The sequence below is a fragment of the Parambassis ranga genome, chromosome 3 (assembly GCF_900634625.1).
Source record: "Parambassis ranga chromosome 3, fParRan2.1, whole genome shotgun sequence".
In the NCBI taxonomy this organism is placed as follows: domain Eukaryota; kingdom Metazoa; phylum Chordata; class Actinopteri; family Ambassidae; genus Parambassis; species Parambassis ranga.
In genome coordinates, this window is record NC_041024.1 from 23,267,146 (window position 1) to 23,292,558 (window position 25,413).

Genomic DNA, 25,413 nt, shown 5'->3' on the forward strand with positions numbered 1-25,413 from the left:
CTATCCATGTGATTCATCAGACTAGGTTACCCTCTTGTGGACAGGGGTCAGTCAGTGATCTGACACTTTTCTATCAGAACCAGCATCAACTTTTTCAGAAGTTTGTGCTATAGTTGCTCATCTGTTGGATCGGCCAGCCTGCTTTTTCCTCAAATTCTGCTTCTAACATGAAAGGCAATGAAATCACTGCAGGGGGGCCAGGACATCACCATTTTGTCAGCAGACAAAGAGACATGCACAGTGGTACTGAATACACAGGACTACCACTCGAAGGTGGCTGATCTTCTCAGTGACACACCCACATATGAAATACTGAAGAGAAATCCCATCAGCAGTTATAAGAAGGAGTTGGTTATCTACAGAAACTGGAGAAGGACCAAATCATTGACTGCAAGCTATACTTCTGCTTGCACCCTTGAGAGGCCACCCCACACCTGTATGGACTCCCCAAAATACACAAAGTCCCCCTCAGACCCATCGTTAGCAGCATAAACTCACACACACGTCTGGCTAAGATTCATATGGACCCACTGGTTTAGATATGTGGATGACACCTGGGTCAAAATCAAGACCCATGAAGTGGAACGGTGCACAGAACACATTAACACACTGGACAACAACATCAAGTTCGCCCAGGAGGACACCAGGGACAACAATCTGGCCTTTCTCGACTGCACAGTACACATAAAGAGGACAGAAGCCTCAATGTGGATATTTTCAGGAAACCCACACACGCTGACCAGTACTATTTGATTCCCACCACCCACTGGAAGATAAGCTGGAATTCATCAGAAGGGAGTGCAAACTGTATCCATCAGCACAGAGGGGAAGAAGGAGCAACAGCACATCAGGAAGGCCCTGCAAACATGTCAAACACACACACAAACAACAAGAAACTCCACAGAATCTTCAGCAACCATGACATCCTGGTCCATTTTAAAGCAGCAGACAGAAACTGGTACACTTGAAGGACAAAACTCCCAGGGACAAACACAGTAATGTGATATATGCAGTCCAGTGCAGTGAGGAATGCTCTGATCTGTACATTAGTGAAACTGAACAACCACTCCACAGAAGAATGGCTCAGCACAGAAGAGCCACCTCCTCAGGACAAGACTCAGCTGTTCACCTACTCCTCAAAGAGAAAGGACACTACTTTGAGGACAACAATGTTCACATTTTAGACAGGGAGGAAAGGTGGTATGAAAGAGGAGTCAAGGAAGCCATCTATGTTAAGCTGGAAAAACCTTCCCTTAACAGAGATGGTGGCCTCAGACATCATCTTTCTACCACATCCAATGCAGCTTCCATCCTGCTTACGTCATCATTAGACACACCTGAGATTCAACAGACAGTCAGTCCAACACAGGTAAGTATGGAGATATTTAGAACTCTGAGGTCCTCCACCACATATAAACCACATTTCCCCACCAAACAGTCAGAACTGATGAAGCTGCTAGGAGATGCAGCACAACGTTGTTAAGTCCAGATGCCTTGCTTCAAAGCCTTGAATGAAAATGACCTGGATGACTGAGAATCTTCATTGACATCTGCTTCTGACATCAATGTGACTACTACTGACTACTGACTGGTGCTATGGTAACAACATAATCAGTGTTATTCACTGCACATGTCAGTGCTCACAATGTTATTGCTGATTGGTGCATACCTTTCTAAAAACACACTAAATATAAGGATAAAAGAATATATATATGAATACACAATTAAATACACATTCAGATCTTATGACAGATTTCACTGAACTCCAGGGATTGTTCAGTGACTTTTTTGTTCTCTCAGTTGCTTTGATTTTCTTTAGACCTCATTGTGTAATTGTAGCCAGGAATACCAATCAGCCGGCGACTGGCTCTTTAAGACACACAGCTGTGTTTGTATGACAATCAGCTGATCCTGATTTCACTAATATTCAGACTGCTAGCACCAGTTGGCTGGACACCTGTTGAATTAGCTTAATCAGTTTAAATGGCATGATTATTTATTCATCATATTTCTGATTAACCTAAAGTCTTGTTTTTTACTTTAACAGTGATTTTTGTAGGGCATTTTTTATATATAGGGAGACTTGGATAGACATAGATAGATAGCACTTTGACTCAGTGTAAAATTCTGCCAGCAAAGGCAGAACAAGGTTGAATGTTGTTGCAAACTGAACTTGAAAACGTGAACATTTTAATGCTAAAACATCTTCCAAGGAGGATAGGATAGGAGACAGCAGTGCATCATGATAAACAGGAAGTTTTGACTGTCCCATTTAACAACCTTGGATGGTTACAGATGTGATGTGGTTCCTCTGATCTATGGGGATTGGAGTCATTAGCCTAAGATGTATTTGGACTGAAAAGTATGGCTCTGAATTATTTGTATATTTTGCATAAAAGGAACCTTTTCATAACATTATTCTGTACTCTTAAACTAAGTCTTATACAGTCCTTTGAAGGAGTGACACAACCAACCAATATGTCACACACACACACGCACAGGAACAGAGTAATTCAGGCCCATTTGGTGTAAAACAAGCCTGTGCTGAAAATGACATATTTCATTGTTGCCTATCACCATTCATATGTGATTTTTATGAACTGTAATTCCTTCCACCTCCTATTACCCCTGTTGGCTCTCTGTCACAGGCACACAGAGGCTGTTCTCTAATCTGAAGTGACAGCCCATAGACTTTCACTCACACATTACAGTGTAGCCCAGGGCAACTAAGCCTGCACCTTTCAAAATGTTGGAACCAGGTTATTTCTATTGAGGTATTAAAGTAATACTTCAGGTTAAGCTATTTTTTCAGGGTTTGTTTTTTTTCCCTCTAACTGTAAGGCTGAGTGGCAATTGACTGAGTGGAGGAAAGAAAGGACACAGTGGGAAGAGTGAAAAGTAGAAATGTAGAAAAAGGAAAAGCAGCAGTTAGATTCTCTGTCATACAGGTGATGATGCACTATAGCCAGTGTAGCCAATGTAAATAAGTATTTGTACTTCTTTACTGTACTTAACTACTTTACTATCTGCACTTTCTACTCCACTATATTTCTACAATGTTTGTTGTTACTTTTTATGAATACAGTTTTGCCAAAATGTCGCCTCGATCTACACAAAAATATGGATTGTGTTGTCTACCTCTGAAGTTTAAACCAATCAGGTGGCTCTATCAGCTCCAATGATAGCAGAGCTCGTGTTCAGCAGCACGGCAGTAGAAGGACTGTCACTGTCCCTTAGCTAACCTTCCATTGAACATGGATCCAGAGGCAGCCTCCACTGAACTGAGCCACCTGTGGACGTATTTAAAAGATGTGTTTGAATTTAGAGGGCCCAAAAACCATTGGTGGATAAAGAGTTGTTGGCAGAGATCTGTAAAGCTAATAACTTACCATCCAACAAAATCCTCAGACAGGTTTAAGAAAACATCATCCCAGCCTAACCAGGTATTTATGGTTGAAGCATCTGTGATGTCACCCATGAAGCTGTTTTGAGTCCATATGGGAGGCTCCAACAGCCGCCACATTGGCTGCATCACAGTCTGCCTAAACTCCTCCTCTAAATACAGGCAAAGAGATGGAGTGTGAGTGGAGCCTCATATTGTGAGTTAGTGGTCAACTGTTACTCTAAGCAGTCACGACTTAACTATAAAAATAAGTGGGTTATAAAAACATTCACTCCTGTACGATCATCATTAAAAGGACATCAACTGAAACCAAAACCATGTTTGTACTAAACTATCAACATGTGGATTCCTTCTGTAAAGTTGGACACCTCAGCCCTGGAGTTTGCCACTTGGGAAAAACTAAGTCTGGCCTCAGCAGACCTAATATGAGGTCAATATTTAAGTCCTTGAAAAAGAGACCATCCAAATTTTTTCAGCTGCATCGCTATCTCAATATCTATGGGAGCCAAAAAAGACACAATTAAATCTGGTTAGCGGTAGTTTCAGTAAATGGGGGGTGAGGGAGGCTACTTTCAGGACCTATACAAGAGTCTGCACTGATTATATAGACCTAATTACGACGATCTATACCAATCACATCATAGTGATCAGGATTAAAATCTTCAAGGCAGATTTTTCTTTAGAGAGTGTGCAGACATATGCTATTGTAAAAAGAGAAGACAGAAGATGTGTCGATTTACATATTCAACACATTCAAATGTTTGCATTCTTTGGACATCCTAAGAGGGACTAAGATGAAGATATGAGATCCTTGTGAATATGCTGTGTACATGCGTTCCTCCATTGATCTGCAGCTTAAGCTCATTTGTAATTTTGCTCATGCAACATTTACTCTAATGTTGCTTTGGTATATGTCTTGTTTAGATGTATATATCTGTTTTGCTTGAATGCGTGAAGCTTGTGTTCAACTTTACTGTATGTATCAATAATTAATCTTTACTAATATTATTATTATTATTTTAAAATTCATCTTATGTTAAGCTGCTTGACCAGTATCACAAATGACTACTTTTTTAAAAAGTAGTTTTTTTATGTGTGCCTCCTTTATGCTATTCCACTACTCACCACAGGGTGGCAATAGTGACATTCAAGTCACTGGGAAAGAGACAGAAGAAAGATTTGAATTAGACTTAAACTATTATTGAGTATTTTTTATATTATTGATGACAGCCTTACTATTTCATGTTTTCTTTATAATTAATATCAGTCAGGATGCTAATAGCTTTTGTTACACAGTAACACTGACACATGATTTTTGGAAAAAAAAATGTAAAAGATGATGCTGAAAGAGAATTGATTAAAACAGTTATCATGTGTTAGATTTTTTTAAGGAAAAGAGTATGAGGTGAAAATAGAGAAAGGTCAGACTGTGGACGAAAAGGAGCCGAGGATGAGGAGATAGGTCATACTGTGGATTAGCTGTTTCTTCTTCTTCTTCTTCTTCTTATATTGCATGATGATGAAGTGAAGGTGGAGGAAAAAATGGAGAAAGAAGGTGGAAAATATGAAGGAGGGAGAAATGATGGCGGTGATGGCGGGTGGGTGGGTTGGGTGGGGGGTATATTGTTTTTGTAGCAAATTGATGTGATCCATCTGAACCATGTGACTCCTGCAGCACACTCCCTGAGTGACCAGCGACCACACCACACCCAAGGGCAACTGGAATTGCATTGCGGCCCCCCCCCCAGTCCCCCCCCCTTTTTTCCCACCTCTTTTATTTTTAAGGCAATAAGAGACGATGTATGTCCTCCATTTTGCCGTGAGAGTGAGCAAACAAAAAGACAGCCTGTAGTTATATGTATTGCAGTCCTTCTTCCCCCTAAAAACATATTCCATACACACACACACACACACACTGACTGTGAGAGGTGGCCATGTGGCTTGCTTTCCCAGGTCATTTTCTTTTGGAGTTGCTGCTTTATTGTGCTTGCTGATCCGATTTTCCCTTCCTCCTCTCCCTCTGTGATTTCTCTTTCTGTTGCCCCGGCCGATCTAACAGCCATGGTTCACCTGGAAGAGAAAAATAGTGTGACCGCTGCACCAACACACCAGCACTAACAACAACAACAACAACAACAAGGTATAATAATGCTTTCACTTAGCAGTATAATGCATCTTCATGATCTATCTGGGCCACATCAAATATATGAATCATGTTATTATGGAGGAATTGGAGAGGACTGGGGGTGGGGGGCTGCAGCCGAGCCGGGAGGAATGCCAGGTGCTTTGGCCTGTGAAGGAAGGTGTTACTTGAATGAATTAAGAAATGTCTCTCTCTGTTCAGATGGCTTTTTAGTACCTATCAAAGACTAGACGACATAATTTCTGCATTTTTTACAACTTTCTTGCACAAGCTGTACATATAGTTAGGGCACGCCCTTCTAAAAGTTTTTTCTGAGCTGTTATAAGAACATATTTATAGATGGATTCCCTATCTATAATGCTTGATTGTTTTTTTCAATATAAAAACACCCGATAACACAGAGAAAAATCATATTTTTGCTAAAAATAAATCATGTTTCATGTCAGATTTTTATCTTCTTAAAGGGGTCTCATATTGTTTCTTAAAGCACAAATACTGCAAGTAGATACTACAATGTTTTTAAGGGGGTCACAGTTGGAAACTAACAAAGATATGTGGACATGGATGATGCTGTTATTTGACACTCAGGTTATTGTTTTCCACAGCATTCTGCTTGTTGTTTTTTGTTTTCACTGGTAGTGATTTGTCTTTTAGGCACTCACACAGTCAAACAATATGTATTGATATCCAAAATGTATGCACACAAAAAAAGAATAAAAAAAGTAATTTCAAAAGGAACAATGTTATTTGTTGTTTTCCTGAAAGTATCGCACTGCATTGGATGTATTTTTCTATATTTACCAAGTAAATCTGCTTAATTTTGCCATTTTCTAAAGACATGTTGCTATTATGTCAGATATAAAAACACTTACATAACATTTTTAAAAGAAAAATAAAATTTAACTATTATCTTTAATTGGCACCTATGCAGATGTGGGGAAAGAAGAAGAAGAAGAAGTTTAAGACCATAAAGTGAGTAACAGAGTCTACCTAAGCAGTGAATTAACTGTACAGTAACTCAATTCAAAGTTGCTCCTTTGTTCTTGGCTCCTTTCCAACAAAACAACTGCAATATTATCATGAGATGTTGTCCACCATCAGTTAGAGAGAAGAGAGAGAGCCAAAGAAACACTTTCTCCTTCTCAGAGAAAATGGAGGTGAGAGTCATCTACTTATCTCCTTTCCTCTTTCTCTCTTGCTCCTAAGTTAAATTTGAAGTTTTCAAACATTAAAAAAAAAAGAAAGAAAGAAAAGAAAAGAAAAGTCAGTGGCAGGAGTGAACATTAGAGACATTATAGGTTTTCCCTCAGCTGGGGAAATTAATTACTTATTGATCAAGAGAGAGCGTGTGAATAAAATGAAGTGAATTAATAAATAAGTGAATAGATACAGAGAGGACCGTAGGTGGACTACTAGTTCACATTTGCAAACATCATGCTTGGCAGATTCCATTTGTTTTTCCGTTCAAAAACAAGACCCCCAAACACACAGCGGGACCTGAGATTTCATTTAGGAAAATATGAGACTTAACATGCTGCTATGAGAATGAATGATGAGGGGGATATGTCCAAAACTCCTGCAACGTTAATTCCAGTCTTTAAAGGAGCCATTTGAATATTTAATCCCCTCCTGTTAATGATTAGTTGTTTTAAATTAATAATAATAATTGTATCTTTTTAATTAACAGCCCTGCTGCTGGAAAGTTGGATTTGACCCCCCCCCCCCTTTAAAAGTTGCTAAGTACATATCATTAGGCCTTAGTACAGGCTGGTTGGCTAATAAACAATTATTTATAACAAATTATTGCCTAATGTATCAAATTAACAACATGCAGCGAGTGAGATTTATACACCGCCACTCGCCACATTTATTACATTTACTTAAGGTATTCAGCGACGCACATTTGGTGTAAAACACTCTTTCTTTTATAGACGGTGCTTTATGGTGGAATATGTGAGATTAACAGTGTGAAGTGTGTTTTTTTTGTTTGCTTGATTTATGAACACTATAAAGTCATATTTATTGGGACGGTGCAAAATAATTAAATGGTGGAGCTTTTTAAGTGCAATATTCACCTAATGTAAAAAAAGAACTGGGTGGGGAAATATTGCCTCATAAAGCAGGAGTTATCTCCAAAGTCAAAGAGTCAAAATATTTACATCGATAAATCCGTCCTTAACACCGCGCAAAAGCTATAACAGGGGTGGACGGCCCGACCAGTTGGCTTTTGTGGCAAGCGGTGACTGAGATGAATGTTTAGGAGAGGCACGGCTGTTGTTTTTCACTGCTTCTAATTGCCTCTTTTTTTTTTTTCTTTAGGAAAGTTTAGGACAAAGAGAAGGAAAAGTTTCCTCGTCGAGTAAACACACACTGATTCATTCATGCAAATAATTACATGACTGCCTGCTCACAATGCTGCATCAGGTTTACAGATGTATGTGTGCAAAGAAGCAGCAGTGCTCAAGTGGGTCAAAAACAGCAAAGACTGAGCAGAGTCAGATTGATTCAATACCATATTCATAGTAATCTTACAAAATTCCTGCTTGTTGGGTAATAAGACACTTTATCATCACGTGGCGTGACAAGGTGCATTAGTCTTGACCTGCCAGAGTGGACGATGAAAAAAAAAAAAAAGGATGCACTTCGATCACCATGACAACCAGCTTATCGATGGCTGGGGATTGTAACTAGAGAAGGTGAGGTGAAGAAAAAGACGGACCAAAAGATCCCAAAAAAAGGGGGACCGCTGTGTGTGTGTCCCTCAGACGAAGATAAATGGCCACTCTCCAGAAATCCAATAGACATTCAGATATATTCAACAGCCGAGGCAGACAAACTTTTTATTGTAACTTTGGAAGTTCAATGAATACAGAGAGGGGCCCCCATTGGTGAACTTATAACTTAATTGATGAACACACTGACAGTCAAATCATCCATGTGTCCCCAGTGGACTCCTGTGGTTCCTGTGGCCTGTAATAAAGCTCTTCTCTTTTTTTTGTTAGCGGAGTAGCTCAACATAAAAACAGCCAGGAAAAACAAATTCATAAATTCTCTCAGGGGTGGATGCAATGATTTTTTTCCAAAGTAACATTTGCTAATAGAACATGACGGTCAAGCTGTCCTCCAACAACCCGAGGGGGCTTCCTTACCCTCTAAAGGACATTAAGAACAAACGTGTCAATAATACTATGGCCTATATCTACACTGAAGGCTGGATATTCAACATTAAAAAAAAAACAGCTATATGAGACTTAATTACCGTGCAATATTTTTTGCCTATCATAGTTGCAGTAGCAACAAAATGTGTCTATAGCAGAAGAGAGTCTGACTTCAAGTGCAAGGCATGGATCAAAGTTGGTAGTTCACTTGACGGATCAATGGTGGTTGAGAGATCTTATTGCAAGGCAACTGCAGAAAACATATGCAAATACACAAAACACTAGCAAATAAGAAAACATCTTTATCAACTTGATGATTTATGAAACACTTAATGCAAATACTCAAAAACCAAGCTAGTACACAAAACTACCACAAACACTTGGCAGATATAAACCATCGCCAATGTACCTCAACACTACACTACAGTTTACATCAATGCTGCAATTAACAGGGTACAGTTTAGCTCCACTTGCGCTCCACCTTGTTGCATGTATACGGTGCCGTAGGTATGACATCATATATGTATCTCTCAACAAAAATCTACAGAGATTTTTTTCATTGACTTTTGGATCACTGCTAAAAATGTGCAAATATCAGTTTATGATACCAATGTGTGTCATTGTGCACATCACAAATGATGACCACTTTTATCATTTTAAAAGCCAGAATTAAACAATTGATGGAAAAAGCCAAAGTTGCACTAGCTACTGCAAGGTCACATGACTTCACGATCACCATTTTATCATCCCATTTATCAGTGTATTTCAGGCATCTTAACCAAAAACCCCTTCATCGACTTTGGTAAGAGTAAACAGAAAGTGCTTAAATGCAAACACAAGTTTTAGAACTCATTCCTGTTGCACCGTATTTGGGTGAAACTGGAGTTTAGGTTGTTTCATTCATTTGCATATCCCACTTTGCACTACAGGGTCACAGGGTAGGCTGGAGCCTATATCCCAGGTGTCAATAGGCAAGAGGTGGGGGTACACACTGGACAGGTTGCCAGTCTATCACAGGGCTTCCATGTTTATTTACAGCTTAAAGCTGCAGCACACCTGCAGCTTCACCCAGTCTTTCTTCGAGGTGGTTTCTGGGATAGGTGTAAAAGCCAAATACCCCACAGGATTCACCAACACCGTGTTTTCGGTGGCCATCAATATCCAAAGAATCTGTAGTGTGTATTTATCGACTGAGGATTAGCAGATTTAGAATGCACACCAAAATACTGACCAAAATACTGATGTTGCCATTACCACTGCTTTATCCTGGATGTACAGCAATTATGTAAATATAACACCCAAACAATTTTCCACCACTTTCCACACACATACACATTCTTCAACCTGCTTTAGATCATTTTTTTCACATTGGAAAAAAAAAACAGGCAAACCTATTTCCTCTTTCAGCCAGTTTCCCTTCACAACAACTAAAACAAACTGCTTGCAACATAAAATACATGTATTCTTGACAAAGTGTATTTTTATGATTTGACAGGTGTATTACTGACAGACAAGAAGAAAAGAGTAAACAGACAGTAATGTGGAATCAATGTAGAAGTACATGTGATATATATTATTTATAATATATAGTGGATTGAAGCTAACTGACCCAACAACAGCAGGCTACTGGCGATATGAGAATTTCTGTGTGTGAGCATGTGCGTGCGGCCACACAAACACACAGACGCATTCTAATGTACGTGCATCTGTTTGCACACACACACCAGCCGCAGTGCCTGAGCTATGGCCTAATAGGATAATGAATTCAGTGTGTAGAGGCAGTGCAAGGACTGATGGTGTGTGTGTTTGTGTGTGTGTGTGTAGGGCAGCAGTGGGGGTTAATACAACATGATAAATATTTGATTTCTGCTGGGGCCAGTCCCCACCTACAGAATGGGAAATGGCTGTAATGCGATTCAGAACAGATTGTCCTTTGGGAGGCCCTTTTGTGTGTTTTTACTTGTTATTTGTGTGCGTGAGTGTGTGTTTGCGAGTATAAGGGCCCTCTGACTGCATGTGTATGGCCAGGGGAAATAAAGGAACAAATCGGCTTACAAATCACCAAAGCACCACGGCACCACGGCGAGCAATGGCCCCTGTCTGACTATCACCACCAGCAATGACCCTGAACACAACAATCAAGTTGATACAGGCTCTGACGTGACATTATGTACAGGTTCAGCAGGAAGGGGCTCCATTGCAGCTGATGTGGACACACCAGTTGCACTAAAGGTGTTGGTCGGAAAAAAATAAAAAAATAAAAAATAAAAAAATAGACTTGGTATACGACACATGCTAGCCAAACACAATGGAATCTCAAACCATGTTTTTTCTGCACTATTATTAATGTATTGTCATTGACATTATGCACTATATAATATGCACTATACTTCATAGTGCTATTTTTATATATTCAAATTTTCACTGTTGCATTGTTTTGTTATTGGATATAACTAAAGAAAATGAGGTCATCTTACATTCACGGGGTCTTTACTTACATGTCACTAATACATCCACAACAAAAGGTGGCACCATTTACGGGTAAAACAGGTGTTTAGAACAGAACTGAAGCAACTCACGGATGCATGACGCTGAGTGGCTGTGACAAGTGAAGCAGCACCTAAAGAGGGGTTAAAATGCAAGAACTTTAGGTTCATGGTGATAAATGCAGTGGAGTCATCAAACAACTCTTAAGCAGCCAGGGTGTTAAAGTAATAATGTTAGAAGATGGATAGCCCAACAAGACGGTCAGAAAAACAACAACAGTCAAAGCAAGGAGGAGGCTGTATTTGTAAATACAAGTAAATAAATTAATATTTTATGTCTGTCCTTTGTTCAAAAGCAAAAATAATTTTACGCTTTGTTCTATTGCCCTTGATACAGCAAGGCTATGTCAACAATAAACTCCAAAATTATTTGCAAACACTTTTTAATTGCATAATTTAAATATGCCGATTTAGTTGGTGAACAAACCATCTACAGCAGACCTGGGCAAAGTACAGCCTGCAGTCCAGACTCGGCCCCTTACGGACCGAGAATCCTCCCAAGGCAGCAAAACTCAGCTGTTAAAACCAGCATTACCAATGACACCCGCTCTTTCTTTAGAAATGAGGTGCGCAACTATGCTGAAATGTACGGTAAAGCGTGCGGAAACTCCAAGGCACGTGGGTGTGACCGCAGTGCTAATCTAACGGTTTTGTTCAGTAAACTAGGCTAAAATTAAATTCACATCACCTGTGCTGCTCTGCACTGTGTTCAATCTACCTCTACCGCACACTCCAAGCAGATATTTATTTAAATATAATTTATTCTAAAAGAGGAAAATGTGTGGCCCTTTGCTTTGCCCATGCCTGGTCTACAGTGTAGATCAAAATTAAAATAAGAAAAGATCATGTCTAAATATGCTCATTGTTTACATAGCATGGCAGTATAACTGTAGTTCAGCTCAGGGCAAGAACTGAATGAAAACACCAGTGTCTAAACATAACAAAAATGCACGAGTCTGGAAGTAAAAAAACGAAAGAAAATTGATATAGGGGCTATGTTTATCAATATTTTGTTTACAACATTTTCTGACACAAACTGTACATACACCCCAGCCTCATACCTTAACTAGTTTTGATTTAAATGCATAACTCCATTAATGCAACTAACAGAAGTAGTATTTTATGGATATCATATTGAATTTCAAAATAAGGCTACACTAATATATCTCCAGAGAGGCACACAAACATCCCTACAATACACGATCACATTGTGAGAAAAAAAAAAACCCAAACTCAATACAGCAGAGAGCGACTGGTCTGTCTGATATATTTATAGACAAGTGTGCTACACAATCAAGAAACATTCTGTCCTCAAGTGGAGGAAATATGGTTTTGGTGATATTGTGTGGCACCGGAGTGAGGGTAATGATTGATTATAGCTAGACACAACTCTTGTTGCTAATTTAATCATCGCTGAAAAATGACAAGAACTGTTCTGTAACAAACACACACACACACAGATAAACTCCCACTCCCTTTTCTTTTCTTTTCCTGTTGTGCGATTGTCAGAGCAAATTAATGCAATTAACATGGCCTCAGGCAGAAAGTGAGGGGTTTTGAGTTTGTCACACTGCAATCCTGTTATCTAGAGATGAAAACACAGACACACACACACACACACACACACAATCTTGTTTCTTCAGCTTGGACTGTTTTTTTTCTATCTTTCAGAGAAGCTATTTCTCCCTCTGTGTGTATGTGTGTGTGTCTGTGTGTGCATGCTGTCATCGCGTCTCTTCTCATTTGGGATGAGACAGAGACGTTGGCGTCAGCCCCAATGAAAACACTGTTAATGTGTCCTAATGAGTCAGACGCGCTGACGTACACGCTGGCCACTTGGATTCATGTCTAGACGCACACATGAACAGACACACACACACACACATGCACAGAACTGACTGATAATAGTGCAAAAAAAGGCATGTGATATGTCATGAGAAGCAAATCTGATCACATTACAATGAATTTTATGCAACCTACTGTCTACACAGTCTACACAGTTGTGTACACAATGTCGGTGCGACCCTTGACCTTGAATATAACTGCAGTGCGACACCTCTATCCTCATAATTGTCCTTGTAAATGTCGGCGTGTGACATTTACCAGGTGACGTACAGTCAATATTCTCCACTTCGCGGTTTACGTTGTGATGATATACGATATGTGCATAGCTTAAACCGAGGACGATAAGTGCACAAGCCCTGAAGAGCCTAAGATTTTATCACGATCCTCCTCCTCCTCCTCGCTTGCGCTCACTGATGTTGGCACTGACCCCAGACATGCAGAACTGACCCTATTAGCATTGTTTATGACATGTTTAAGACTAGTAAACATAGTAGTAAACACTCCATTAGGCTTCAGGGGGGAAAAAAAAGAGCTCCTTCGCAGCAGCCACCTTGTGCTGGCATTTCAACCATATATATGGAGCCTGTTTGTCCAGCGTTGAAATAACTAGCCTATTTCTTCCTCCATGGTCCGGCCAGTCCTGGTCAGACCAATTTGTCCATGCAGCAATCTGTGATTTAGTATGAGCAATAACTGCTCCAGATGGTGTGCGCTGCTGTTTTTTTTAGCTGGTGATAGTGCGGAAATGTGAAATATGCATTCGATTTTTCGCGGCGTGTTGAAAGCTGGGGATGGAGCCATAGGTGTGCAGGTCAGGGGCCTGGGCGTCTATGTTGCGCGCTAGATGACAATTTTTGAATGAATGGCCCAATAACACCTTATCATTATGTGCTGCAGGGTTCAAAAGCTGAAGATGTATGGGGTTCATACTTACTTACACCAGGTTAGGAGTGTTTATAAGACCTCTCTAACCTAAACACAATGAAATTGTGCACTCCTTATGAGTCCTTATGAGCCTGGACTCATCCTGATGGTACCCAAAAATTGTGACTGCATTATATGTATGTCCTCTCAAAATATTCCTGTATTGATGCCCTCTCGTCCTCTATTCTTTCCATCAGGGTTTAAAACTCGTGAGTACAAACAGGGTTGTCCCTACCCTTTCCTTAATTCCAAAATGTCAGTGTGTTTTCTGAAATGTTGTGTTTTGTGAAATGTCGTTGTGTTTTGACCTTCAGGGCCACCGTAAATTTGAAATCTGCTGTCAAAAAGAGAGGAAAATTTGTCTGAGAATCTCAAAATTAAGCAGTTCAAGTCCAATGAATAGCTTGAAATGGTACAAAGGTAAGTAGTGAACTGCCAGAGGTTACCTTAGGTTAGGTAAGGTTACCCAAAAAAATCTAGATTTATACTAAAGGGTCTTTGTAAGAGAACAGCAATTGGGTCAACAATTTAAAGCTGTTCTGCAGCAACAGAGGTTGATCAAGCCATGAATTTTTGTGCTAGTACTTGCTACAGATGTCCCAGCTATTCTGGATTACCTACAACCCTCTGTGTCTGTATAACTTTTATTTATAAAAGTATAATAATATAAATATTGAGGTCTTGTGTGTCCCTCAAGAGCATTATTTGAACAGTGTTGTACAGCAGAAACTACCAATGTGTTGCTATAAAAATGGTGGAAAAAGGCAATTAACAATGGAAGGGAGACAGACCATCATAACACTTAAACATGTAGTTCTTTCCTACAGAGGAATTGTGAAGAAAGTCAAGCCACAACAGAATCAGAAGACAAGTTTGTGACAGTCAACAGCTTGTGCGATAGGCGACTCACAAGACAACAGTTTCAAGCACAGCTCAACAGTGGTCGTAGTAAGCTAGCTAGAATAAGACAAAGAGGCTTGTCTGGGCAATGGAACATCACCAGTGGACTACTGAACACCGGAAGAAGGTTTAAAGACTGATGAATCACAATTTGGTTCATCAGGCAGGATTTTTGACATCAACTGTCAAACATGGAGGAGGAAGTATGATGGTTTTAGGGCTATTTTGCTGGATTCAGGGTCAGCAACATACAGAGTGAGGTAATGGCCCAAAACATAAGTTAGGTATGACAGAATTAGTTTAGCAATAAAGAAGAAGACAGTAAGCCTGAAAACATATAGAGGCCAGCACAGTCTACAGACTTCAACCCCATCCAGCTGCTTTATAATACATATAGATACATTTACAGTTGAAAGGCCTACCTGGTGTGCTGGATGTAGTCCAAAACCTCCACCAAATATTATTGCAGTATCCTGAAAGACAAAACCCAGGGCAAAAACATTAAGCAGTGGTTTGTGTAATGTGTTTAAGGACAGGGAAAAAACTCATACAGTATCCATTTGTCTTTTGTTGAGTTTCATATGGACAACGAGGTAGTCAGACTAGAATGGTTTCTGCATCCCATTTTCTTCCTTGCCAATCCGCAAATATACTGCTGTCACACATCAGTCAGTATGGAGTTGGCAGAGCAGGTCGCCCACCAGAGCCATTCATTTTACAGTAAGATCAATTGATAGTGTTGCTGCTCTAAGATCTGTTTTAAAAGAATAAAGCCTGCAAATATGTAAAGGCAGCAGAACTGAATGTCACCCAGGTAATAATACAGACAAATTGGCCTGAACCAAATCAGTCTGGAGATTCATCCCTGCTGCTAATTAGAGCGGGGGTATTGCTGACTGGAAGAACAGTTAACAGAAGAGAGAGAGGAAGAGAGAGAGAGAGAGAGGAAGAGAGAGAGGAAGAGAGAGAGCTTCAATTCAATCTTTAGCTTTAATGGTAATGTTTAATTTGTCATGAGGAAGGTGATGTTTCATAAAGGGCACTCAGAGCTCATGTTTAATTGGGGTGAACTGGGAGGCTGGTAATGAGTGGGAGGAACGGCAATGGTGTGGCAAAATATGATTTTTATTTACCATGAAATAGGAAGGCATCAGGTGTGCTCGGGGAGATGTAAATAATTTAAAGAGTAACAGAGGAAGAATAGACTCAAGGCAGGTTGGGATTTAACTGATGAGAACTTTTTTTGTTTTTGTTTTAACATTAAATATAGTTGAAAATGTATCCAAGAAGTGGAGACAAAAATTATAATATAATCATAGTGTGGCTTTGAATGATGGGAAGATGGCATATCACAGCACTAACAAAATTCTGTCAGCACTGTTGTGTATGTAACATGTAGCTAGACCCTCAACTGGTAAGATTTACCCTAATAAATCTTTTGTGGGAAATATGCCTGTATCTTCCTGACAGATACAGATCATCATTTATCACTAGCTTGAGCGGTAATGTGAAGCTATATCTATAGCTTAGCCTTGCTATAAGCAGATAATTCTTCTTCTTTCGATTTAGATAACATGGATAAAGCAAGGGTGTAGTTTTAGCATGGACGGAGGTGATGCATCCCCACCAATAATTTGATCCTCTCCTAAAAAAACTGTTTCTCATTGGGTGCAGAGAGGGTTAAATTCCATTGCAATCGTAGGTCCCTAGGCTCCATGATGTGAAGCTACATACTAACTTAGCTTTGATAGAAGCAGATGGAGCGGTTCCAAAGATTAAGTCCACCAACCAGTCTCTAAAACATCCAACCTTCCCTTACTGTGTTGTGTAAGGTTGTGTTTAAGTGTATCTATAGGATAGGAAAAGACAACATTTTTTAAAGCTATATCTAAATGAGATAATAATAATAATTCCATTTTAATTAACATTTACAAAACAAATGTAAGTAAATGGAGTCAGATTCACTGAATCAGGTGGTAAACCTCATACATACTGCTTTTTATCTGTACTGATGGAGTCACAGCTGATTTGTGTGATACCCAAAACAAACACACAACGATGTATATACACATATGCACACTTCTCATTACACCGTTAGTGTTACTGTGTGTGAGTGTGAGAGACACAGGGGGGGTTGGCTTGCCGGCTGCCTCGGGCTACAGCTATATAGTGTGTGAAATGAGGAAGTAGCCAACTGTGGGCCTTTGGCTATGGAGCAGAATTGAAGTGTGTGTGTGTTTATGGATGTCTCTGTTAGTGTGTGACATACATATAAGACATATGTCACATTCAGTGACACATGTGCTGATGTAAGTGACACAGAGCCTGCAGGCCCTCTCCACCCTGCCACCCTGTCACCCTCACAGGACCCCCCCCCACCAAACTCCTACCCCATGACGTGGAGCAGTCCTCCATTTCCTCTGCGGTGTAATGAGGCAAAGCGATGAGACAGAGGGGTGTGCTCAGACTCAGCCAGGTATCAAACTAAGTGTGGGCCTGAAACACAGAAACACAGTGGAGAGGTGATCAGAATCAGAATCAGAATCAGAAATACTTTAAATTGCTTAACAACTACAGTACGACCATTATGTGTTTTTATCCATCTAAGAATTTATTTTTTTACCCATTCAAATATATTGTTTCTTCTCTCCGATCTTCTCTTTTAAAAACATTTAAAACAATCAGAGTCATTTTGCCTCTTATTCTTGAGGTTCTGCTCCTGCACAATAAGATGTTTTCCTGTATTGCTTCTCTAATCATCCTATAGATGGTGCTGTTACCCACGATTGAAACTTGTATACTCTCTCTCTTCCCTATTCCCACCTTTGAAGGGGTAATCTCTCTCTTTCATTTTCTTCTTTTACTGTACCTCTCATAACTGTATGTCCCTTAAAAAAGGACTCAAGTAATGATCTCACACTCATCACGTTTTTGTGTGATAATAAGAAATATGTAATCCTCTTTGAGTGACAGAATTGTCTAAAGAAACACAGACTGCCTACAGGAAAAAGTACCATTTTAAAGGTAAAGCATGATCAATGAAGATTGTGTCAGTCATTTTCCATATTGTGTTATTATTTTCACATTTTGTTGTGATGATGTGCCACCACTCGAAGCAGCAGTGAGTGAAAACAAACAGTTAAACTAACTACAAGGTGTCATTTATCAGAATTTTGTGTGATCCTCTATTATGTTGTTACGGTATTTTCTTTCATTTGGGGTAAATATGAAGCACATGTCCAAAAGTTAGAGATTAATGTTAAGAAATCCTTATTCATCTAACCTAAAAATCACACTGTACAACTGTGGAAACATGGCTGAATTCATTAGATCGTGAAGATATTTGGTTTAACAGTGGGAAATGGTGTAACAGCAGGATTAACAGCTGTTAGGTACAGTGAACGTCATTAACTGGAAATAATGACATTTTAGTGCATATGATTGGATCAGACTAGCAGCGGTATTTCTGTCTAAACCACGTCACCACAACACAAAGTCATTTCCATGCAGCGCGTGGAGCCGCGGTAATCATTTTACCTGCCGCTCGGCGAACGGATAAGAGCTTCTTGCATATTCATAAGAGCAGATAAGAGCTACCCATCCAGCTCCCTTTAATTGAGAATGATGGAGAGGGACGCAGGGATGGAGGGACAGCGGAGTGCAGGGGGGAGTGGAGGGTGGAAGAGGATGGGGAACGATAACCTGGCGCTTGCCTTGATGCATTAATTGAGGGTATTAGAGGGAGGGATGGATGGACCTGGAGGTGGAGGTGGTTAGAGAGGGGTAGGCGGTGGTGGCGGCATACCACGGAAATGCCAGCAGTGCCAATAAATCACTCCGCACCGGTGATTGACTCTGCAAATGTAGTCTGGAAAAGGCCGGGGAAGTTGGAAGGAATCAATCAAGGCACTCCCTAAAACTTTTCAGGCCTCTCAGCTCCAAGGAAGTCCAGCAGATAAAAGGTTATCAACGTAACTGAGCAGGACAGGCCGTGACCCGGAGACACTCAGACTTAATATTAGCTTTTCAAAGACAATTCATTTCCACAGCTAGAGAGGCGGAGGGAACACTTGGGAGATATTTTGAAGAATCAGAAGGGTCAGCAGTGCTTCTATGATCTTCAAAGGAGTGGAGTTTTACCTCCAGGTTTGGATTCAGTGACTACTTTTCCTTTTGTTAAACTAGCATTCAACTCAATGTGCAAGAAAAAAACAAGAACATTGCTTTTGTTTAAAGAGGTACTTTAACACAATCAGACACATTTAAAAGACAAATTTATAAAATGAATCAACAAAACAGGGTTGTGGCTCAAGCAGACAATGTTGTTTATGTTGGCGGTTCGATTCCTGGTCATGCAATGTTGGAGTGTCTTCAGGAAACACACTGATATGTATGCACGTAAACCTAACCCCATCATTAAGCCCCATCATTTCTGTATTCTTTATGGTGCACCTCTCTATCATCTGTCATTGTACACCTCCAGTCCAACATTTACAGTGCAAAGGAAATGTTTCATACATTAAAAGTACTCCAAACATGTGGCAATGTGATAGCTACAAGGCTGAGGCCTGTAAAGTGAGGCCACATTGCAGCAGAGGTCTAATTCCAACCCTGGGCCTTTTACTTCTTGTTACTGACCACTGTCAAATACATGCTGAAAGGACGACAACATGCCAACACAACGCACTAAATGAATACTTTCAAATCCTTAATTGCCTTTAAAATGTTGGTGTAATAAATGTTGGAGTTATAGTCTTTGTCCTGTAATCAATAAAAAGAATACACATATTTTAAAACAGAAGCAGAAATTATGCCACTACAGGTCAAAGCTAGCAGCTAGCGGCTAATGGGAGACGCCATTGTACGTAGATTCAAAAACCTTTGCATAAACTGTACTATATATATATTAATAAACAATACTCAACAAAATAAGTATTTTATTGTAGCAGACATACAGTAGATTCTGTTTCTTTCTCTACATCAGAAGGTCAGAGGGCTGCAGCTATGATGCTATTATGGGATGCTGGGTTGCTAGGAGAGCTCAGTGTTTTTGACCTTCTTTACCAGCGGTGGCCTCTGTGTCTCTCTCTTTCTGACTCTACCACCGGCATCTCTGCAGCTCTGCCCTGCTTTCCACCCACTGAGGGAGTGTGTGTGTGTGTGTGTGTGTGGGAGAGCAGCGTGTTCAGTTTGCCTATGCAACTGATTTTGTTTTGCACACTGCTTCATGTGACGTTAGTAATATTGTAAAATAAAGCTGTAAAGGTGTGCTCACTAAGGTCTATATGTGTGTGCTCCCAGTGTGTTTGTGTACCACTGTGTATGTGAGTATACCTACAGAGCTTTTTATGAGTGTGGCTCTGTGTGTGTGTGATGCCATTGTTTGGCCTCTGGAGGTTTCATTAAGGCCCAGTGTCCAGGGGTAAAAAGTCATTCATCTCCCCTGTTGTGAAGTGGCAGCTCTAGGCTCCATTCCCCACCTCCTCCTCCTCCTCCTCATCCTCCTCCTTCTCTATCTCTCTCTTTTTCCTATCCTCCTTTCCTTTCTTCTCCTTTAATTTTCTTTTATTCTCAGTCACTCTTCCTCTGTCTCATTCTTTTCATCCCCTTCCTTTCCATTTTTTCCATCACTTTCTTGTAAAAAATATCAAGCCTTATAAGTACAGACTACAAAAAAGAGGGAAAAGAGTGTAGTGGAGGGGGAGAAAGAGGAGTGTTTGATGTCTTTCAGACAGACTGGCCTGTCTAATGAATCCTTCACCAGTCCGCTATGAGATCAGCTCATCTTCTCCTGTTTCCTTTTTTTTTTTTTTTTTTGCTCTTTTTGCCTCTATGCACATTAATTAGAGCTGTCAAAACTTAAGTCTCTCCCTCTTTCTTTCCCTTTTTATTTTGTTCCTTCAAGTGGCTGAATGGGATACCGTTAATTAAAAAGATATCAGATCATGGAGGCCCCCTGAGCGCTGCAACCGTCTGGGCCCTCGCTTCCCGACAAGTCGAGACGTCATGTTTTAATTTTTTTTTCTTTTTTTTTTTTTGTCCGTATACACTCCAAAGAAATTCTGGTCCCTTTTGTCCGCAAGTTAGAGCGACGGATTGAAGTTCACAGAGTAGGAGACTGGTGTGAGTGTGTGTGTGTGTTGAAGCGGCGTGTTGATAAAAGCGTCTTTTTTGTATTTAATTGCGTCGCAGCTTTATGAAAGTGTGGACTTCTCTTCTGATGAGTACTTCAGAAGGTTCACTGTTATAAGTGGCATATCTTTACTGACAGTGCAAAGTGCTGAATGAAAGACACCGAGAGAAGTACACCTCTCCTGTGTGTGTATAGATGTACTTTACAGGATTATAAAAATGCTTGTTTTTTTAAAGGGGTGTGTAGACAAAAATACTTCCAATTTACTTGTTTTACAAGTGCATGAGGGTTCACATGATAAGATTCATCATCAAGGGTGATGCGTGCATCTGTGCAGATATCTACCTAATGCACAAGACCAACAAAGTCTGTAGGTAGTTGTGTTTCTGCCAAGCACTGCACACATGCCACATGCTGACTGTTTGTGATTGACAGACAAGCAAAATGGGGGGGGGGGGGCATAACTGCAGTTCCACCTACACACTCTAGGAGTTGGAAAAAATCAAAAAATCAGAGACAAAACCAGAATAGACAGTCTGCTCTATTTTCAAAATAAACTTGTATGTTGTTCTATTGAAACATGCAGATTGTGTAGTGTTGATGGTTCTTGTATGATGTGAAACTTGTCTCAGCTGAACGGTGCTCCTTTTCTAAAACACTCTATGTGGGACATGCTGAGGACAGAACAAACCATGGAGCCAAATCATGGCATATACCAGGTGAGACCCAGACTTCAGAGACTATCGAGATAGTGAAGGCTTTCCACAAGGACTAAGCTGGACCAACATGGATGTTTCAAAAACAGCTAAAAGAATTTTTCTGAGCTGAGAAATATGGTGAATTTGAATCCACTTTTGTCAATAACAAACACCAGTTTGGAATTTTTCAGCCACTTTTTAATGGTGTCAAGTCATTGGTCATTTGCAATGATTTGGCAAATTATGTCAAGTTATGCAAAACCACGTTGACATCCCATTTCTCAAAGTTCAACAAGATGCTACCAGAATTCATTGCCTGTCTGCTTATATAGACAATGAATGGATAAACCATGTGAGGCAGCATAAGGAAAGGCACTCTAAGTTGTGTTGCTGCCTGTGTTGGTACAATATGTTTTTAAAAGTATATAAACGCAAGGAAAAGTACGATGACCAGAGTAGGTCAGCGCAGACCAAACAACAACACCTGGGGCTTAGAAATGAAGCCCATGCAAAAACTGCAGTTCCCCCTGTGGCCTATGTAGGGAACTGCAGGCTCCAAAGTTAATAAATATCCACTATATTTTCTAACTTAAGACGTCTAACTTTAGACTTGAAAATTCACAAAATTATGGTCATGAGCTTCCTGTAAGCTGTAATTGTTAGCTTTTTCTGTAACTTACCACTCACCTTAGCTACACTCATGCTCAATCCTTACGCCTATATTTGGATTAACCAGGAGCAAGGGCGTAGATTTGCTTTTGACACTGGCGGGGACCTAAAATTCCAACAACTGTCTCGCATGTGTTTTGGAGCTGCTAACCAAAGTAGCTACGCACGTGACAGCAGGGAAAAGCACAGCTAATCACATTGTCATATGTGTTACGGTAGGACCAGAGCCCTTGATATATATCCCAATCAGAATCAGTATATCAAGGGCTTTGGGTAGGAGCAACGACAGGAGGATATCTATTGGTAGGATGGCAGAATGCACCCAATGATAATCAGTTATTTATTTTTGTGGAGGGGTCAAATTATTGGTGGGGACAATTTGGTAATCGCTGGACTATGGTGGGGACTAGTCGCCTCCGTCCATGCTAAAACTACGCCCTTGACCAGGAGTGTAGGGAAATCCTCCCAGAGGGACTCAAAACAGCCCTTCAGATCACTAACATTACACTATAGTCTATAAATGGAATGTGGACACCATGATGACACAAAAGTAGGACCCATGGAGCCTCAACAGGAAGCATAAATTCAGCTTAAGGCTGCTGATCCAAGACCCTTTGCTCCATCAACTCATCATGATTCTTTTGTTCTGCTGTTCAAACACACACTTTGACAAAAACAATACACTGTGTGTCAAAGCTCACTGGAATCTGGTATTTACTTTGTGACCAAATCAAACACACTGATTCCACTCAGACACAAACGTCACGCCGCAGCCCTCCGCCTTCAAGTATTTCTTCTAGCCGTCCGCTATGACTAATATGTGTTAGTAACTTGTCATCCGTTGCCACTGTTCTTGATGTTGATGTATGGTTCTCATTCACACACACGCTCACACACGACACACTGCTGCTGCTGCTGTTGTTGTGATATCAGTAATTTCGAGTTAATCATTCGGGCTTCAGAGGGATGGGTGAGGGGTGTGAGAGAAGGCTGAACCCCGCTCTACGCTTTCCCCTCCTCCTCCTCCTCCTCCTCCTCCTCCTCCTCCTCTTCCTCCTCCCTTCTCGCACAGCACACAGTGGCAGACGAATGACACACACACACGTGTACGTACATACACACGCACTCTCAATGCAGAAACCTAATTAATTTTGTGCAGTGTTTCAGAATTGATTGTGGTCATTTCTAGTTGTAATTTTTCATCTAGATTTCAAGGGCTTCCTTCTTCTGTCATTCTCACTTGTCTGGAACCCCCACCCCCCTCTAGTGTATGTACATGCATGCCTCACTCTCTCTCTCTTTCTCTGTGTGTGTGTGAACTTCAACACTGTACTTTTTTCCCCATAGTTTGTACAAAAAATATAAAACGTGAAAACACATTTAAAGCTCATGAAAACGGGAGGTTTAAATAACTGTAATAAATAATGATGAAAATTATAGAATAAAGTCATATTTAGACAGGTCTTGTGTTTTTTTAATTGTAAAAAAAAATCTTAATTTTAGGAGCTGTATCACTTTAAGAAAACCTGTTCGCCCTTAGAAATGAAGGAAATGAGAGAATCTGATTATGGCTTTTTCTAATAGCTTATGCATCACAATTTCCTGTTTTTAATCACTACAGTAGGGCCTGTGCAGCCCAAGGGCGCTGTTTTAATTCTTTTGTGTTACCAGCAAAAAAAATTATAAGACTAATAATTGTTTTGCCAGGATCTAATAACAAGCAATAAAAAGCAGCCAACTAGAATGCTGCCACCATACTCAATCTGAGTGCTATTATTAGACGCCCTCCTCTTTTTTTTAAAAACTCTTTTTCGTCCATTTTCCATTGCCACTGATAAAATTAAATGGTTTTTCCACAGCTGATAAATATTTGAGTTTGCTTATGAAAGAGGCTAATGTTGTCACATGAATAGAGAATGATCTGTTCTTCATGCTTCATTATGGTTTCTCACTTCTAGGCCAGTGACAGGCAGCCTGATGGAATATTTACAGCCTCCGAGGAGACATTTATCAGGAACACATCACAGCTGATGTGCACCTGCTCTTTAAAAACTTATGCAAGGCTGTGTACAGGTGTGTGTGTGTGTGTGTGTAAAGCTTGACCTGCTGGTGCCTGAGTGTCTCAAATGTAACATGACACCATATTGGATCTGACATTCTATCAGTAACACGGTCATAAATGCTCTGTTTCTTGCTCCCCTTTCACGTCCACTCACTGTATTAAGTGGCCAAATTATAGGGCTGCTTTTTATGTGTATTTTCTCTCTATCAGCCAAATAAATTGATCAGATGAACTGGTTAAAATAACCTCTTAAAAGCCATTTTACAGCTTCATATGTTAGTTGCAAATTTTTACAGTGGCAATAGCACTTATTTTACAGACAGGACTTCCCACCAAAATCTTTTCCAGAGGGAGTGAATACCTGAAAAGCCTCCTGTTCTTTTGCATTTCCACTGTGTGTGTGTGTTCTAGCCTGGCAGTGAGGTCCATCTGGAAATGCTCAGAGAGGCTTGTCTCTTACCTGCTGCCATCACCTCTCACAGTATTTCACTGTTTTATGGACACGACTAGCTCTGGAGCTCTGCGTCTCCCTTTGGAGCTTCTTTGGAAACATCAGCCAGCATTTTATTTACAGCCTCAGAGCCAAGCTCCTTCCCTATATGCTGTGGGAGGCGCGCGCAAAGTGAATGTGCAATGATTCAAGGCGTATCAGCTCACAGATTTCAAGAAAAGCAGGAACGCATGTGTGTAAATATGTGTCAGAGGTCCCTCTCTTTCCAAAGTGTTTTCATTTTTACAGCTAGAAGTTTTACACTGCAGTCCAGGGTGTACTACTTGTGTCTGAATTAGAAGTAACACGGTATTTGCTCTAAAACTGCACAGAGGACTGGGAACTTTCTAGTTTAATGCAGAGAGCATATGTAGAATAAAGACTGCAGCTTCAAAGTATGATGCATAAATACATTGCATCTGATTCCACCAAAACGCCTGGT